Source organism: Oncorhynchus gorbuscha, linkage group LG06 (assembly GCF_021184085.1).
Source record: "Oncorhynchus gorbuscha isolate QuinsamMale2020 ecotype Even-year linkage group LG06, OgorEven_v1.0, whole genome shotgun sequence".
NCBI lineage: Eukaryota > Metazoa > Chordata > Actinopteri > Salmoniformes > Salmonidae > Oncorhynchus > Oncorhynchus gorbuscha.
In genome coordinates, this window is record NC_060178.1 from 23235812 (window position 1) to 23254970 (window position 19159).

General features: G+C 45.0%; 1 pseudogene across 1 annotated transcript in view; it reads left to right on the forward strand.

The window, feature by feature from the left end:
• Positions 1 to 542: 542 nt before the first annotated feature.
• Positions 543 to 19159, forward strand: part of LOC124037717 — a 61265-nt pseudogene continuing 42648 nt past the window's right edge. The window contains exons 1-2 of the transcript XR_006839222.1: positions 543 to 1149; positions 15353 to 15434. The product of XR_006839222.1 is annotated as a neurogenic locus notch homolog protein 2-like (transcript). The remainder of the gene's footprint in view (positions 1150 to 15352; positions 15435 to 19159) is intronic.

The following is a 19159-nucleotide window of genomic DNA, read 5'->3' on the forward strand; positions in this document are numbered from 1 at the left end:
GGATGAGCTCTGTGTTTAGGTCATGAGCTAGTGATTTACACCTGGATCAGAATGATGTGACCATAATAGCCTGCAATAACTGTTGTTAGTATCTGTGAATATAAAGTAATTCAGTTTATTGTTATATTGGAGGTTAAATGATACCAATAAAGTGCTGCTCTTGTTCTCACTCCTCATGATAGAAGTAGGCTATGATATCACAAATCACAAGACAGCCTGTCTTATACTGTATGACAAGGCCTAAAATTATTAAAATGTATAGCCTATCACACCATATAAGGTAGGCTACCAGATTGCACTGTGACTGCAAGTTTATTGATGTTGCTTATTTGTTTTACTAATCTGGTTATTGAAAGTAATATTGTTCATCAAAACAACATTGACAGTAAACACTATGGTATAGTTATTGAAGGGAAATATTCTGATCACCTTCATGAGTCACAAATGCCAGTAAACCTGCCAATGAGGGCAACCTATAGTAGTACAATTAGGAAAGTGTGGGAGTTAAAAGGCTGAACGGAAAAGCGTCAACATCGAGGCCCATGTGGGGAGAGAAGAAAATCTATGAACGGGTTAAATTTCAGTCATACGAAGCTTTGAGAAGTAGAAAATATGTGAAAATTCCTCCGCCGCGGCGACAGAGAAAAATAAAAGTAGAAAAGTGGAATTCTAAAACAGTTCCACAAGTACAAACACAAAAATATCTCAGTAATCAATTTGTAATGCGATGTTGGTTTGGTGAGTGTCAAAGTGTACTTTCAAATGTGCCGAAACTCATACTGCTCAGATAGATCCTCCTCTGTAACTTCTGCGGAGGAATAGATTTTTCTCTGAGTGACTTCAGCGACGAGGTGAGGAGTGAAGAAACGCAATACAGTCTTTTATAGGAAAATAGAAACGAAAACGAAAATTTTAAAGTAAAAACAGACGGGGACGAAACAAGGGGAACGGGGCCTTTTATTATTTTAACTCCGTAATAATATTGTTCTTGACGACACATTTAGAAGATTAGTTCACCTAACCGGAGACAGAGCTCAGCCTCGCGCTGGCGACTCTATGTGGATTTTACAGAAAATATGGGCCAATTACCCGTTTTCTCTTCGGGCAAAGTATTAGTCATCGTCGTCTGCTGTGTTCGACTTTCTTTGGGTAAGTTACTGAGATAAGTTTTGCTTTTGATACATTTCTATGACCTAAATCGTATGCTTTCGCTAATTACTTAGCATCTGTGCTGGCATGGGGCGAAGCATCTGCACACGCTTCTGCATAATAACAGGGGCTGATTTGGCGACTTTTGGATCCAAAGTAACACATATCTACATTAATACTTTGTCACGTGCCTCTTAAGCATCAGTTTAGTAACTTTGTAACATAAAGTAGTCAGTAGCAGTTCGCGACAAGGTGAAGAATGGGAAAAAGTTACAGCACAGCTGTACTGTTTTATTTGGCAGTTTATTCTTTAGAGTACATTGTATACGTCTATCTTAAATCTAGTGTAACCGACAGTACACACACACACACACACACTATCAAGTAAGATTTGTGGATGGTGTTTAATTACAAATTATATTTAGTTGCCACAATTTAGTTATTGACACCTATGTTCGATGTCTCGCAGCGCTGCCCAGATGTTAGTTAACCAGCGCGCTCGCCCAATATATTTTGGGTGAAAGGAATTCAAAATGGTTTTGTTGTGTTGACTACAAATAAGTATATATTTTGTAATTTGATTTTGATGGATTATAGATTTGACGTTTTTGTAATTTGTTTTGTTAGTTTTGGGCGTGTTTTTAATGCTTATTGCTGATTGGCTACTTTTGGCTCATATTTTTTATGACAACACAACTCATATTGATGATAATCACAATTATCATATGATAATTGATAATCACAATTATCATAACTCTAATACAGTACTTTTAATCGTTACACAATGAATAATTGGGCTAATAGCAATGATACCATACTGAAATTGTTACTATTACTATCTGCTCAGCACTATTATTGTTCCTTTGTGATAGTTCCCAAATTCAACAAAGTACTGCTACAGACTCAGTCATAGCACAGAAATGGTGGTTAATAATAAAACACATAAATTCCAGCCAGGTAAGGGACATTAACATATAAGTGATTACATGAGCCATGTTTCTGCCTCGATCTCATGTATGCATGTGACAATAATTTCTCACGTTTGGGACAGAGGCCTGACACAAAAGAACACAAGAAAACGTAAAGCTGCTGCATGCAGGAGAAGAAGTGGGTGGAATGTTCCTGTTGGTGTTTCACATTCCTCCCTCTTTCTTTCTCTCTCTGACCCTCTCATGCTTTCTCTCTCTCTCCCTCTCACACTCACTCACTCACCCAGCCACTCTTACAGCATAGAAATCAGCTGTGGCCTCCCTATTGTGTCAAGCAGATGATGTCCCTTGAGGATGAAGCTTCTGACTTTTTTTGTGGCACATGACTTGGTACTGCCTGCCTGCCTGCCTCCACTGCTTGGGTCCATGGCTGCATGTATTTACTCAGTCCTGACAGCATGCCTGTGCAATGAAAAGCCCAGTGATTGTGCCTGTTACTGCATTGCTTGTTCTGCAGTCTGACCCATGCTGGAGCCTGGTGTGAAATGTGATTTATCTGTGACATGCTGCGCCCTCCACGTGGAACAGAAGCTTCTGTTTATTGACCTGCCTGCATTACTGATCTGCTGAGCACTGGCTCTCCACAATGCCGGTGGAGGGCACAGTGGTCGGAGCATCAGTTCATCCCAGCTCCGTCTGCCTCCAGACAATTTAAATATTTTTCTATGTTTGTTGATTCTTCTTCTTAACCCATTCCCCTCCCTAAGCTATATGTTAATATTAGAAGAAAATATGCGTTTTTTTGCCTGTTTCTTTTGGTTGTTGTAGTAGTAAATTACCTCAAATTACAGCAGCAAAGAACAGCTGTGTGATAAGAACGTGATATGAGTGTGCTCCAGATAGGTTTTTAGTTGAGTAGAGGGGAGGCGATCTGATGGAAAGGGGGGCTTGGTGTGGTTAATGTGAAGTGCTGCTGTAAAGAGTGGGGGTGATTTACAGAGGGTTGTGACTGCACTGTTGAGCAGGTTAGCAAATGAACAGAGAATTAAGATGTCCTACATTCCTGCCCCAGCAGAGCTCAATAATCCTGGAGCCATGAGGGCAGAGCGCTGGTGCCCATGTCCACGGTGCTACACTACACCCCAGCACTGCAGTGTGAAGGCCACTCTGCCTGCAGAGGATGGCCCTCTGTATACACAGATTTAGATCAGGGGTGATAATTCTTCTTCCTAATTGTAACAGCAAAGTTATCATCAGGACTTTACTGTTGCGATTGGAATGGGGCAATTTGTAACGTCACCTCCCTCGCTGTATGTGACCTACTAGTCCAAGTACAAACCCAGCTTGATGTTGATGCTGCTGTTTTTGTGGGCCACAGACATAAGTAACCCTCGGGCAAAGTCGTTAGCTTAGTTTCTGTGCATGCTAAGTCAACTAGGAGTAGTACTGTTGACCAATCACCGACGAAGGGGCGTAGACTTCAGTTACCGAACTTCAACTTGCCTCAAGATGTTTTTTTGTGTGCACAAACTGCTGAAAAAAACTTCCAATGACAAAAATTAACCAAAACATCACACAATTTTGTCATAATATATGCGCAAACTGTTTCAATTTGGAAGCACACGGTAAGCTTTAGCCCCAAATATATTAAACGTAAGGTTCTGCAACCCAATATTGATTTATTTAACTTATTTTTTTGTACTTTTAACCTTTTCTCTCCCCAATTTTGTCCGATTTGAAATTACATTCTTGTCCCATCGCTGAAACTCCTGTAAGGACTCGGGAGGCGAAGGTCAAGAGCAATGTGTCGCACTGCTTCTTGACACACTGCGCGCTTAACCCAGAAGCCAGCTGCACCAATGTGTTGGAAGAAACACCATACAACTGGCAACCGAAGTCAGCTTGCAGGTGCCGGGCCCGCCACAAGCAATTGCTAGAGCGTGATGGGACAAGGACATCCCGGCCGGCCAAACCCTCCTTAAACCGGTCGACGCTGGGCTAATTGTGCGCCGCCTTATGGGTCTCCCGGTCACGGCCAGCTGTGACAGCCTGGGATCGATCCCGGGTCTGTAGTGATGCCTCAATCACGGCGATGCAGTATCTTTGACTGCTGTGCCACTCAGGAGACCCCTGCAACACTTTTTAACAATAAAATATAACAACAATAGCTTAATTGTCAACCCAACATGCATGACAATCACTGGATTGGTTGCACATGAGAATATTTAGAATCACAACATGAAAAGATGAAACAACTTATTTCTTTAATACCATCTCAGTAGACTATTTGTGCTGTGAATTATGTTATAAGATGATACTCATTTGTTCTATTGTGTGACGCTGTGGAAAAAAATTGGTGCAACCAAATCATGGGCTGGTGCCACGTACTGAAAAACTTAGTGCTATCAGGGGAAAATGTTAGTCTGGAGCCCTGCCATGGCAACTGTTTGCTTGTCGTCTGTTAGATATGGCTGCACTGTCGGAACTAGAAGAACATGCGTTTCGCTACACTCACAATAACATCTGCTAACCATGTGTATGTGACCAATAAAATTTGATTTGTTTTGCCAACGGATATGGGCTATAGCAATTCCAGGAAACTTGGTTACTTCCTCAGTTGGTGCGAACAACTTCCTGTCCTCTCCAATATGGGACTAGAGCCTGTGCTTGGGGACGCCCATTCTTGTGCACTCTTTGTCAGTCTGTCACTCATTCCCTCTCTGCAATCAGACTCAACTAACAGAGCCTCCCCTCCCCAGGATTTTGTAGTGGTTTCAGTGACAAAGCAGTGGTGCGTGTTGAGGGAGGAACCAATGTGTGCCAGCCAGCTGCACAGCCAAATGCCAAGGCCCATGACCCTGACTAGACATACTCTTCGTTTGTATGTCATTGATCTGTTCTTAAAATGGATAGAGAACAACATACAGTGCACAGAGACAAAACAAGAGAGAGGGAAAGAGAGCGAGCGAGAGATTCACTTCCATTTATACGAATGTGGGGATTCCATTGTCTAGCCCACAGTCTTGTCTGACCGCAGTCACACATGCTCCTGCTCACGCCACTACACGTGTGTGTCTGGCCCACTAGCCTGGCCTGAAGGACGATGAGTATGTTTTAGTCATCTCATCTGTGTGTTAAATACCATTCCCCATTCCCCCCTTCCTCTTCAACCATCCCCAATTTCCCTGTTTTCCTTAGCCGCCAGGTTCTTATCATGTCTACAATCCCAAGAAAATTCCCCTAAACCAGCTTTCACTGATAGAATAAGAGAGCCTCCATTAGGGAGAAGAAAGAATGTCAGTTGTAGTTACAATACGCTGGTAAAAGTTATTTGTCAGCGGGGTCTGTGACACGTGGTGGTATTGTTTGTTTGCTTGTTGGGTCTGTGTGAGAGCGGTGGGGCTGAGCTGCGATGGGGGGATCCTCCCCACCCTCTCCCCCCACCCTCTCCCAGAGCCTGGGCTGGTGGCCTGCTTCAGAATGGAAATTGAGTAATTAGTGTTAGCCTGTCCCAAATCCTGTGAGATCATTACGCCTGGCGTTGTGACAGCGTGCGTGTATGTGGACTGGAGCTCGTCAAACCAGTCAGGGGAAAGAGATTTCTCCTCTGCTTACTCGCTCACTCTCTCCTTCTCACCCTTTCTCTCCCTGTTGCTCTTTTTAGCACTCCTCCTTATACCATTTGGATATCCTTATACTCAGTTGCTCATTGTCTACTGTCTTTATTTACCCCTGTATATTTTGCTTCCTGCTTTCTGTCTATTTCTCTCCTTCGTGTCTAAAAAGTTAAATTGTGTCTGGCTGGAGCAGTTTTTTTCCTGAAGTATTTCCTATTTAATGAGCCAATGTCAGTAGAGAGAGAGTGAAACCCCAGATGCGAACTTCACTGTTCAATCATGTGCATATTTTGGCACCTCCTTTTTAACCACCGCGACCACCAATGAGACGGCATAGGAAAAGTATGTCTGCTTCTAGAGCTTCCAAATACATTTTAGGCCTAAGTACTGTATATATTTTCTTGACATGCATTTTCATGCAAATATCTCATTTAATAATCAATGCATAGCCTATTTATGCCTATAGGCTAAGCTATGTGCATGAACCGCATATCACAAGTTAGCCTTGAATGATCAGTCATATGGAGATGAAAGTGAAGGATCCAGACAGGGAGTGACCTCCGTATGATCTGTGATGTCTTACTGTCTCGTAGCATGAGTAATGGGGGTTATTATGTTCGTGGTCAGTCATCATGCAAAGTCACACATGATATCACAGCCTAGCTGTATGCAGCACAGCAGTATATGGTGTGATATGTCAGCTGATATTTACTGGCCTTATGAGATGTGTCTTGCCACAGGTCTTCCAGGCTCATTATGTTGCTCTAAATTGTAGTGTGGTTGTGTTTAATACCATTGTTCCTAAATTTGATTTGAACCAATATCCGCTATGATTGACTGAGTTTATATCTGTGATTCTTGGACTTTGGAGTCTGATTCCAACCAGCACTCGGTCGTTGAAATGACTAGGCTTGTCCTTTACAGTCGAAGTTGCTCCAGATGTGTGTGTGTGGGTGTTCATGTACTTCTTCCTTTCAGAGTGGTGCATACAATATGCGACGGTCTTGTCACAGGAAGTAGTGTTAATGCTGAGCACACTTCCTGTGCATTGATGATGTGACTGTCATGTGAGGATTGGCATTGCTGTGAAGTCATTTGACCTGCCCTTTCTTCCAGGAAAGAGCGCTGTGTTTTGGGTTTCCCAAACTCGGTGCTGGGGCCCCCCCCTGGTTGATTATGACAGTGAACCCCAGGCTAAGATTCAGACTAAGCTAAATCAAACATCAATGGAAAAAATATAAAATTTATTTTGTTCTTAAAACAGGCTGGATTGAATGGGCCTTAGTTTGCCCCCCCCCCCCCCGCCCCCACACACACACCATTCTAGGAGCTAATGATTTTCACAAACGCATGTTCTTTTCCTTCCTGTTATTCATATATATATTGGAAGCCCATTGGACGTTTCTTACCGTAATGCTAACAAAATGTGCACAAACTAATAGCGAAATCACAAAGTCAACTAACAAACTAATTGCAAAGCCGTGCAAATCCAGCTCATAAAGTTGTACAAGCATAGCTAGTAGCTATCGAATGTCATTTTTAGTGAGTGTGGACATTTTACAAGTGAAAGTGAATGAGAAATTGTACAAATGAACAAGTTGCGATTCATGCTTTTCTGAAGGAATAGCAGCATGTGTACATGGAACAGAGTGTAGAAGAACGGAGGAGGGGGAGATAACGCTAGTAGGAATCACAAGAAAAAAATTGAGCTTTCCAGGCAACTCATCCAGAGCTCTTTAACTTCTGGCAGAAAGCCATTATAAGATTGCAAACATTTAGTAGTGAATTTTTTTATTTATTTTTATTTCACCTATTTAACCAGGTAGGCTAGTTGAGAACAAGTTATAATTTACGACTGCGACCTGGCCAAGATAAAGCATAGCAGTATGAACAGAAAACAGAGTTACACATGGAGTAAACAATTAACAAGTCAATAACACAGTAGAAAAACGAGTCTATATACATTGTGTGCAAAAGACATGAGGAGGTAGGCAAATAATTACAATTTAGCAGATTAACACTGGAGTGATAAATGATCAGATGGTCATTTGCAGGTAGAGATACTGGTGTGCAAAAGATCAGAAAAGTAAATAAATAAAAACAGTATGGGGATGAGGTAGGTGAATTGGGTGGGCTATTTACCGATGGACTATGTACAGCTGCAGCGATCAGTTAGCTGCTCAGATAGCATATGTTTAAAGTTGAAGTCTCCAACTTCAGTGATTTTTTTGCAATTCGTTCCAGTCACAGGCAGCAGAGAACTGGAAGGAAAGGCGGCCAAATGAGGTGTTGGCTTTAGGGATGATCAGTGAGATACACCTGCTGGAGCGCGTGCTACGGGTGGGTGTTGCCATCGTGACCAATGAACTGAGATAAGGCGGAGCTTTACCTAGCATGGACTTGTAGATGACCTGGAGCCAGTGGGTCTGGCAACGAATATGTAGTGAGGGCCAGCCGACTAGAGCATACAGGTTGCAGTGGTGGGTGGTATAAGGTGCTTTAGTAACAAAACGGATGGCACTGTGATAAACTGCATCCAGTTTGCTGAGTAGAGTATTGGAAGCTATTTTGTAGATGACATCGCCAAAGTCGAGGATCGGTAGGATAGTCAGATTTACTAGGGTAAGTTTGGCAGAGTGAGTGAAGGAGGCTTTGTTGTGAAATAGAAAGCCGATTCTAGATTTGATTTTAGATTGGAGATGTTTGATATGAGTCTGGAAGGAGAGTTTACAGTCTAGCCAGACACCTAGGTACTTATAGATGTCCACATATTCTAGGTCGGAACCATCCAGGGTGGTGATGCTAGTCGGTCGTGCGGGTGCAGGCAGCGAATGGTTGAAAAGCATGCATTTGGTTTTTACTGGCGTTTTAAGAGCAGTTGGAGGCAGCGGAAGAAGGGTTGTATGGCATTGAAGCTTGTTTGGAGGTTAGATAGCACAGTGTCCAAGGAAGGGCCAGAAGTATACAGAATGGTGTCGTCTGCGTAGAGGTGGATCAGGGAATTGCCCGCAGCAAGACCAACATCATTGATATATACAGAGAAAAGAGTCGGCCCAAGAATTGAAACCTGTGGCACCCCCATAGAGACTGCCAGAGGACCGGACAGCATGCCCTCCGATTTGACACACTGAACTCTGTCTGCAAAGTAGTTGGTGAACCAGGCAAGGCAGTCATTAGAAAAACCGAGGCTACTGAGTCTGCCGATAAGAATATGATGATTGACAGAGAAAAAAAGCCTTGGCCAGGTCGATGAAGACAGCTGCACAGTACTGTCTTTTATCGATGGCGGTTATGATATTGTTTAGTAACTTGAGCGTGGCTGAGGTGCACCCGTGACCGGCTCGGAAACCAGATTGCACAGCGGAGAAGGTACGGTGGGATACGAGATGGTCAGTGATCTGTTTGTTGACTTTGCTTTCGAAGACCTTAGATAGGCAGGGCAGGATGGATATAGGTCTGTAGCAGTTTAGGTCCACGGTGTCTCCCCCTTTGAAGAGCGGGATGACCGCGGCAGCTCTCCAATCCTTGGGGATCTCAGACGATACGAAAGATCGGTTGAACAGGCTGGTAAACAGGGGTTGCGACAATGGCGGCGGATAGTTTCAGAACTAGAGGGTCCAGATTGTCAAGCCCAGCTGATTTGTATGGGTGCAGGTTTTGCAGCTCTTTTAGAACATCTGCTATCTGGATTTGGGTAAAGGAGAAGCTGGGGAGGTAGCTGCGGGGGGGGGGGTTGGCTGTTGGCCGAGGTTCCTGTTCGAGTTACAGGAAAAAAGCTGAAAAAGCTGAAAAGGCTGGCCTTTGCTTTCCTGACTGACTGTGTGTATTGGCTCCTGACTTCCCTGAACAGTTGCATATTCAATGCTTTTGCAGTCCACCACAGGATGTTTTTGTGCTGGTCGAGGGCAGTCAGATCTGGAGTGAACCACGGGCTATATCTGTTCTTAGTTCTGCATTTTTTTTGAACGGAGCATGCTTATCTAAGATGGTGAGGAAGTTACTTTTAAAGAATGACCAGGCATCCTCAACTGACGGCGCCGACTGAGATGGCCGCCTCGCTTCGCGTTCCTAGGAAACTATGCAGTTTTTTGTTTTTTTAACGTGTTATTTCTTACATTAGTACCCCAGGTCATCTTAGGTTTCATTACATACAGTCGAGAAGAATTACTGAATATAAGATCAGCGTCAACTCACCATCAGTACGACCAAGAATATGTTTTCCGCGACGCGGATCCTGTGTTCTGCCTTACAAACAGGACAACGGAATGGATCGCATGCAGCGAGCGACCCAAGGAAACGTCTCCGAAAAAGAGGGAAACGAGGCGGTGTTCTGGTCAGACTCCGAAAAAGGGCACATCGCGCACCACTTCCCAGCATTCTTCTTGCCAATGTCCAGTCTCTCGACAACAAGGTTGATGAAATCCGAGCAAGGGTGGCATTCCAGAGGGACATCAGAGACTGCAACGTTCTCTGCTTTACGGAAACATGGCTTACTGGAAAGACGCTATCCAGGGCGGTGCAGCCAACGGGTTTCTCCACGCATCGCACCGACAGAAACATACATCTCTCTGGTAAGAAGAGTGGCGGGGGCGTATGCCTCATGACTAACGGGACATGGTGTGATGAAGGAAACATACAGGAACTCAAATCCTTCTGTTCACCTGATTTAGAATTCCTCACAATCAAATGTAGACCGCATTATCTTCCAAGAGAATTCTCTTCGATTATAATCACAGCCGTATATATCCCCCCCCCAAACAGACACATCGATGGCTCTGAACTAACTTTATTTAACTCTTTGCAAACTGGAAACCATTTATCCGGAGGCTGCATTCATTGTAGCTGGGGATTTTAACAAAGCTAATCTGAAAACAAGACTCCCTAAATTTTATCAGCATATCGATTGCGCAACCAGGGGTGGTAAAACCCTGGATCATTGTTACTCTAACTTCCGTGACGCATATAAGGCCCTGCCCCGCCCCCCTTTCGGAAAAGCTGACCACGACTCCATTTTGTTGATCCCTGCCTACAGGCAGAAACTAAAACAAGAGGCTCCCACGCTGAGGTCTGTCCAACGCTGGTCAGACCAAGCTGACTCCACACTCCAAGACTGCTTCCAGCACGTGGACTGGAATATGTTTCGTATTGCGTCAGATGGAAATATTGACGAATACGCTGATTCGGTGTGCGAGTTCATTAGAACGTGCGAAGATGTCGTTCCCATAGCAATGATAAAAACATTCCCAACCAGAAACCGTGGATTGATGGCAGCATCCGCGTGAAACTGAAAGCGCGAACCACTGCTTTTAATCAGGGCAAGGTGTCTGGCAACATGACTGAATACAAACAGTGCAGCTATTCCCTCCGCAAGGCTATTAAACAAGCTAAGCGTCAGTACAGAGACAAAGTGGAATCTCAATTCAATGGCTCAGACACGAGGCATGTGGCAGGGTCTACAGTCAATCACGGACTACAAGATGAAATCCAGCCCAGTCACGGACCAGGATGTCTTGCTCCCAGGCAGACTAAATAACTTTTTTGCCCGCTTTAAGGACAATACAGTGCCACTGACACGGCCTGCAACGGAAACATGCGGTCTCTCCTTCACTGCAGCCGAGGTGAGTAAGACATTTAAACGTGTTAACCCTCGCAAGGCTGCAGGCCCAGACGGCATCCCCAGCCGCGCCCTCAGAGCATGCGCAGACCAGCTGGCCGGTGTGTTTACGGACATGTTCAATCAATCCCTATACCAGTCTGCTGTTCCCACATGCTTCAAGAGGGCCACCATTGTTCCTGTTCCCAAGAAAGCTAAGGTAACTGAGCTAAACGACTACCGCCCCGTAGCACTCACTTCCGTCATCATGAAGTGCTTTGAGAGACTAGTCAAGGACCATATCACCTCCACCCTACCTGACACCCTAGACTCACTCCAATTTGCTTACCGCCCAAATAGGTCCACAGACGATGCAATCTCAACCACACTGCACACTGCCCTAACCCACCTGGACAAGAGGAATACCTATGTGAGAATGCTGTTCATCGACTACAGCTCGGCATTCAACACCATAGTACCCTCCAAGCTCGTCATCAAGCTCGAGACCCCGGGTCTCGACCCCGCCCTGTGCAACTGGGTACTGGACTTCCTGACCGGCCGCCCCCAGGTGGTGAGGGTAGGCAACAACATCTCCTCCCCGCTGATCCTCAACACGGGGCCCCACAAGGGTGCGTTCTGAGCCCTCTCCTGTACTCCCTGTTCACCCACGACTGCGTGGCCACGCACGCCTCCAACTCAATCATCAAGTTTGCGGACGACACAACAGTGGTAGGCTTGATTACCAACAACGACGAGACGGCCTACAGGGAGGAGGTGAGGGCCCTCGGAGTGTGGTGTCAGGAAAATAACCTCACACTCAACGTCAACAAAACTAAGGAGATGATTGTGGACTTCAGGAAACAGCAGAGGGAACACCCCCCTATCCACATCGATGGAACAGTAGTGGAGAGGGTAGCTAGTTTTAAGTTCCTCGGCATACACATCACAGACCAACTGAATTGGTCCACTCACACTGACAGCGTCGTGAAGAAGGCGCAGCAGCGCCTATTCAACCTCAGGAGGCTGAAGAAATTCGGTTTGTCACCAAAAGCACTCACAAACTTCTACAGATGCACAATCGAGAGCATCCTGGCGGGCTGTATCACCGCCTGGTACGACAACTGCTCCGCCCTCAACCGTAAGGCTCTCCAGAGGGTAGTGAGGACTGCACAACGCATCACCGGGACAAACTACCTGCCCTCCAGGACACCTACACCACCCGTTGTTACAGGAAGGTCATAAAGATCATCAAGGACATCAACCACCCGAACCACTGCCTGTTCACCCCGCTATCATCCAGAAGGCGAGGTCAGTACAGGTGCATCAAAGCTGGGACCGAGAGACTGAAAAACAGCTTCTATCTCAAGGCCATCAGACTGTTAAACAGCCACCACTAACATTGAGTGGCTGCTGCCAACACACTGTCATTGACACTGACCCAACTCCAGCCATTTTAATAATGGGAATTGATGGGAAATGATGTAAATATATCACTAGCCACTTTAAACAATGCTACCTTATATAATGTTACTTACCCTACATTATTCATCTCATATGCATATGTATATACTGTACTCTACATCATCGACTGCATCCTTATGTAACACTTGTATCACTAGCCACTTTAACTATGCCACTTTGTTTACTTTGTCTACACACTCATCTCATATGTATATACTGTACTCGATACCATCTACTGTATGCTGCTCTGTACCATCACTCATTCATATATCCTTATGTACATGTTCCTTATCCCCTTACACTGTGTATAAGACAGTAGTTTTGGAATTGTTAGTTAGATTACTTGTTGGTTATCACTGCATTGTCGGAACTAGAAGCACAAGCATTTCGCTACACTCGCATTTAACATCTGCTAACCATGTGTATGTGACAAATAAAATTAGATTTGATTTGACGGGATAAGGTCAATATCCTTCTAGGATACCCGGGCCAGGTCGATTAGAAAGGCCTGCTCGCAGAAGTGTTTTAGGGAGCGATTGACAGTGATGAGGGGTGGTCGTTTGACCGCGGATACAGGCAATGAGGCAGTGATCGCTGAGATCCTGATTGAAGACAGCGGAGGTGTATTTGGAGGGACAGTTGGTCAGGATAATGTCTATGAGGGTGACCATGTTTACAGATTTAGGGTTTTACCTGGTACGTTCATTGATTTGTGTGCGATTGAGGGCATCTAGCTTAGATTGTAGATTGTACGACTGCCGGGCAGTGGTTCGGGTGGTTGATGTCCTTGATGATCAATTCACAAATGGTGTCCAGGGCACAGCTGGGAGCTGAGGGGGTCGGTAGCAGGCGGCAACAGTGAGAGACTTTTGTTCTGGAAAGATTTGTTAAAAAAATTAAAGTTCGAACTGTTTGGGTATGGACCTGGAAAGTATGACATTACTTTGCAGGCTATCTCTGCAGTAGACTGCAACTCCTCCCCCTTTGGCAATTCTATCTTGACGGAAAATGTTATAGTTGGTTATGGAAGTCTCAGAATTTTTGGTGGCCTTCCTAAGCCAGGATTCAGACACGGCAAGGACATCAGGGTTGGCAGAGTGTGCTAAAGCAGTGAGTAAAACAAACTTAGGGAGGAGGCTTCTGATGTTGACATGCATGAACCCAAGGCTTTTTCGATCACAGAAGTCAACAAATGAAGGTGCCTGGGGACATGCAGGGCCTGGGTTTACCTCCAAATCACCTGTGGAACAGAGGAGGAGTAGGATGAGGGTGCGGCTAAAGGCTATCAAAACTGGTTGCCTAGAGCGTTGGGGACAAAGAATAAAAGGTGCAGATTTCTGGGCATGGTAGAATATATTTCAGGCATAATGCGCAGACAAGGGTATGGTGGGGTGCGGGTACAGCGGAGGTAAGCCCAGGCACTGGGTGATAAGAGAGGTTGTATCTCTGGACATGCTGGTTATAATGGGTGAGGTCACCGCATGTGTGGGAGGTGGGACAAAGGAGGTTTCAGAGGTATGAAGAGTGGAACTAGGGGCTCCATTGTAAACTAAAACAATGATAACTAACTTGAACAACAGTATACAAGGCATATTGACATTTGAGACATACAGCCAGGCATAAAGTAATCGCAGGTGTTGATTGGGAGAGCTAGCTAAAACAACAAGTGAGACAACAACAGCTAATCGGCTAACACAACAACAGCAGGTAAAATGGCGATGACTTGGCAGAGTGGGTCAGATTAAGTATACACAGAGCCTGAGTTCGCGGCTGGGGCCGACAGATTAAATAAACAGAATGGAATACCGTGATTAATGGACAGTCCAGCAGGCATCAGCTATGTAGCCAAGTGATCATAGTGTCCAGGGGGCAGCAGTAGATGGAACAGAGAAGCCGCCACTACGCTATCACGCGGGCGACCCGGCGTTTAAAGTTAGTAGCCCGGGGCTAGTAGGAGCGTCTGCTCCGATGGAGGCCGGTTGCAGGCACAGCGGATGGGAGTATTCATTGGCAGGCCAGTCGTGGTGGTACGGTGGGGCGCCGTGTCGACAGAGAATCCAAGCCAGATGGCGAAAGAGGTATTGTAGAATTTAGTTTGCTAGCCGGAAGATGCGCCTGGCTCACGGCTAACTGGTGCTAGCTTCGTGGCAGTGGCGTTAGCCACTATAGCCAATTGGTAGCAGTGGTGATCCGGTGCCAAGGTCCAGAGTTTACAACAAGGATCCAGTGGAGTATGTGACGGGTGAAATGAAGTACGCAATCTGCGGGGGGCAGCACTGAGTTTGGGAAACCCTGACGTAGATGAGCATTGTGGTCTCTATCAAGACTCACTGATGTCTCTGTTTGCTGCATGTTCACTGGCTGGCCAATGTGGCTCTTGTAGTTTCCTATATTAATATGATCACCTGGGGTTGGGTGGCAGGAGTGGTAAGATGTGCTTGAGTTTGGATGGCATAAGACTGAAATATATTAGGATTTTTTTTAAATGCATGTTTTCAAGAGGATTCTGAATAAACAGATCAAGGCCTATCGGAAATAATCACTAAAGTTATTAATCAGGTTGTGTGTTCTTGACTGATGTGTTGTATTCCTGTCTGTTGCAGCTCTCCAATGTCTGGATGCTATTAAGCCGTGTGTCAACAATGCTACATGTGCCACCTTCACCAACGGGACAGGATACTGCAGGTAAGACTGGCTTGGCCGAGGAGAAACCCCTCAGGTGGTTGTTGGGTCCAGTGCCAACCTAAGGATCACTGAGTAATAACAATACTGGCAGCCCCACCAAAGAATACTTCCACCTCAAAGCTGTTTTTTTGTAGAGATTGTGGGAGATCTCCCAAGTCGTACATTTTCAAAGGGGTCTTGTGTTGCCAAATGAATCACGACTCTTCCACTGTATTCAATGGCAATGGTTCACTGTCTAAATCCAGATTGGGTATAGCTTTTTAATGTTCTGTAAAGGTCTGCAGTTATTTCGGTTTGTCATGATATATGCCTAGTGCTTTTGACAGTGCTTGTAATTATACATTTACTTAGCATAGAAAGAACAGACACTCCCAATCTATACACCAATTATAGAAACACAGCTGGGTCATGAACCTATCACTTTGCATGTAATGGGGTGTGAGTCACGCTCTGTTTCTGTTCCCAGATCTGTGGAATCTGAAGAGTTTTGCTGCTTCCGAAATAAATAGAAAACATCTAGGCTATAGTCAATGTTTTCGATTCCACTATAAAGCAAATATGTTCCCCTACAGGTGTATGGAGTCCATTATTAGGGCCTTTTAAAGTCTGCTTAATTTTTTTCCAAATTCTGTTTTATCCATTTTTGTTTTTCCATGTTTCATTTTTGGGGTGGAGGGGTTTCGCTCTCAAAATCACACCCTTTGGATGTTTTAAGTGCTTAAACCCCAACAGGAGACCACTTTTGGGGTCTGGGAAAAATCTAATAAATGTAGATGCTCTTTAATTCAACTGAGCACCAGCAAGAGACTTGTTTGGTTAGCTGTGTTTCTGTACCACACATGTAATTGCAGAGTTTGCTAAATAAATCGCCACTGGATAATCACATTTTATTGGCTACATGGACCGAATACAGCAGTTGTAGACTTTGCCGTGAAATGCTTACTTACCAGCTCATCCACAACAACAGAGTTAAGAAGTAAGACAAATATTTGCTAAATAAAATCATAGTAACAGAATAAATAATCAATGCACGGGCATTCCTGTGCGTTGCCTCTTCAGAAAGTTGAAGGAAATACGAATCACTGAATAATTTTTGAATGTCTTGGGCAAATGTAATACATGTTGTAGTAAGTTGAATACATTATTTGATTTCATATTACTAAGTTCAATACATTTTTGAATGTTTTTGAAGTCCGTTTTAATGTCTAGATTCCGTGATTCCGTCTGCGTCCTCCGCTTTATGTATTTTATAGGATCCTACATTGTGTGCCTCTGGTGTAGAACAAGACACTGACCTAAGCTAGGCCTAGCTTTCACAGTCAGTGGTTGTAATGAGAGCGAGTAGGAGGACAAGTGAGCCCATGACAAAGAACACTGAACAGACCGCTTGAGTCACACACTGGTTTTAATGGTGACTTGTGTAACTGGCTGACTGCCCCAGAAGGAAGTTTCAACATTTGAGTTTGTCCCTTTTCTCTATTATCTATTTGAATTAATTTAGTCCTTTGTCCCATATCGGGCAGAGGGTTGCTCCTCCTGAAGAGAGGAGTCTTTCAGTCCAAGGCCAGTCGGGTGACAGAGGAGGGCAACTGTTAGACTGATTAACCAGTCAGACGGCACACACAGTCCCAGCTCTCTCCCTCCCTCCCGCCCGCCCGCTGGCTGACCTTAAGAGAGTCATTGTGTGAAAATCCCATTGTGTTTATAAGACTTCCAACATGTTAAGGCAAGCAGTGAAAAAACAGTGCCTGGTCCATCCCTCTCAAGACAAGTGCAATTATGGACTGTGCAGCAGCTCAGGGGTCAGAGTTAATTGTAAAGACTACTGTTGTGTTGATATGCTGTCTTTAGGACAAGGCTGAACACTGCCGGGGGACAAGGGAGGCAGGCTGAAATGTGCTCCAAAACAGATTGATGGCTGCCTGTTGGCTTTTGTGCAAAGGGAACAGGAGGATACAGAGAAGGAATTAGGGGAACATTCAGCTAATGCTTAGTATTGCTTTTTTTGTAGAGGTGACACCCAAGCACTCATTTCTGTCTGTCTTTTTGCTTACTGGGATCCTAATGAGAGAATTGTGAGTCTGGGAGGGAGAGGCTGGCTGGCAGAGCAGGGTGTGTTTAAGCTGTTGAACCGGTGGGACTACAAGCCTTCAGCCAGGGTGTGAGAAAGAGGTGTGTGTCACCACTGTGTGTTTGTGTGTCACTGTCTGAGCCTGGGCTTTCGTTACTGCCCAAGTGTACTGGTAAGTCACAGCAAAGTGTGTTGATCTTTATTTATTATTTTACATATTTGACGTGATAAACCCACAGAGGGCCAGGGAGACGCGTGTGATAATCTGAAGGACACAAAAGGGCCACTTGATGTCTTGAGAGAAATTACATCAAATCCTTGAGTTATCAAAATTCTGGTAGTTTACTGGTAAACTTATAAATGTTTTATTGAAAACCTTTTATCTATCTATCTCTCTCTTGCTCTCTCACTCTCTCGCTCAGGATAGATTTAGAGTTGGGCCTAGTACCTCATCACAGCAACCCTAGGGCAAGAGTAATGACATCCAAACCTTTTTTTTCCCTGAACAAGATCCCTTTGTCTACTGCAGTGCCATGGTGCAAACTGATTAATTTTCTCTCTCTTGACTGAACAGAGAAGGGGAGAGAGAGTTTGGTGTGTAGTAGTTGGTTTGATCTGACAGATAGAATTTAGCTTGGGGCAGAGAGAGGAAAAAAGAGGGAGTAAAGAAAGGAGGATGCCTCTTTAGCAGTAATTTGAGGAGAGTATCTCAGAGTCACTGATGAGAGGTGTGGGAGGGGAGGAGAAAGGAGAGGGACAGAAATGACCTGTCACTGCCCCTTCCGCATCACTCTTATCAATCATCCCTCATTCTGCCGAGCTAAATGCCTCTGGACACATCTCACCTGGTGTCTTAATCCTTCACTCTCTCTCTCTCCCTCAATTTATCCCCCTTTTCATTATTTCCACCGTCTATTTCTCTTCATTTAACCCCTCCACTCTACTTTTAGTCTCTCAGACCCTCAAATCCTCTGTTACCCCTTGCCTTTGCCCCACTGACTTAACCTCACCCCCTTTCTACTCCTGTCTATATATGTAAGTTCTCTTTCATCATGAGTTTGCCCTACAGAGAGCCATGATGTGATTTCCTATCCCCCATTGAGCCTCCCATAGCCTCAGGTGAAACAGGAGAGAACCAGAAACTCCAGCACAAGGGAGGAGGGAAAGCTGAGTGGAGAAGCACTGCGTTAGCTTAATCTCTCCCTCACTCCTTTCACTGTAACCACTCCCGTCTCCTCTACTCCAGCAGACCAGCACACACAACCACAGTAGCGCATAACACACACTGAGTGGCCAGGCAAACCTGAGTTAACAAAACCCTGTGATTTTGAAGAAACAAACCCAGGGTGTTGATTTTCCACCCAGTCCACTTGCCCACCACAGCTCAATGAGATGTACTGACAGAATGAAACCACACAGATAAGAGACTAAAGACAGGCCCAGGGGCACCTTGAGACAAGATAGTGGCTGGCCTGGCCCTGGGACAGTGGGGCAGGGAAAGAGCTGAAGTGTGGCTGGAACAGAGGGCTAAGAAAGGGGTCTGCCGGTGGGGGTGTTGGTGGATGTTAGAGTGGGGTATGACTAGGCCTGTGTGTATGGTCTATGGCAGGGGTCTTGACGGGGTGGAGACGAGACCATTCATCATTGTCAACTC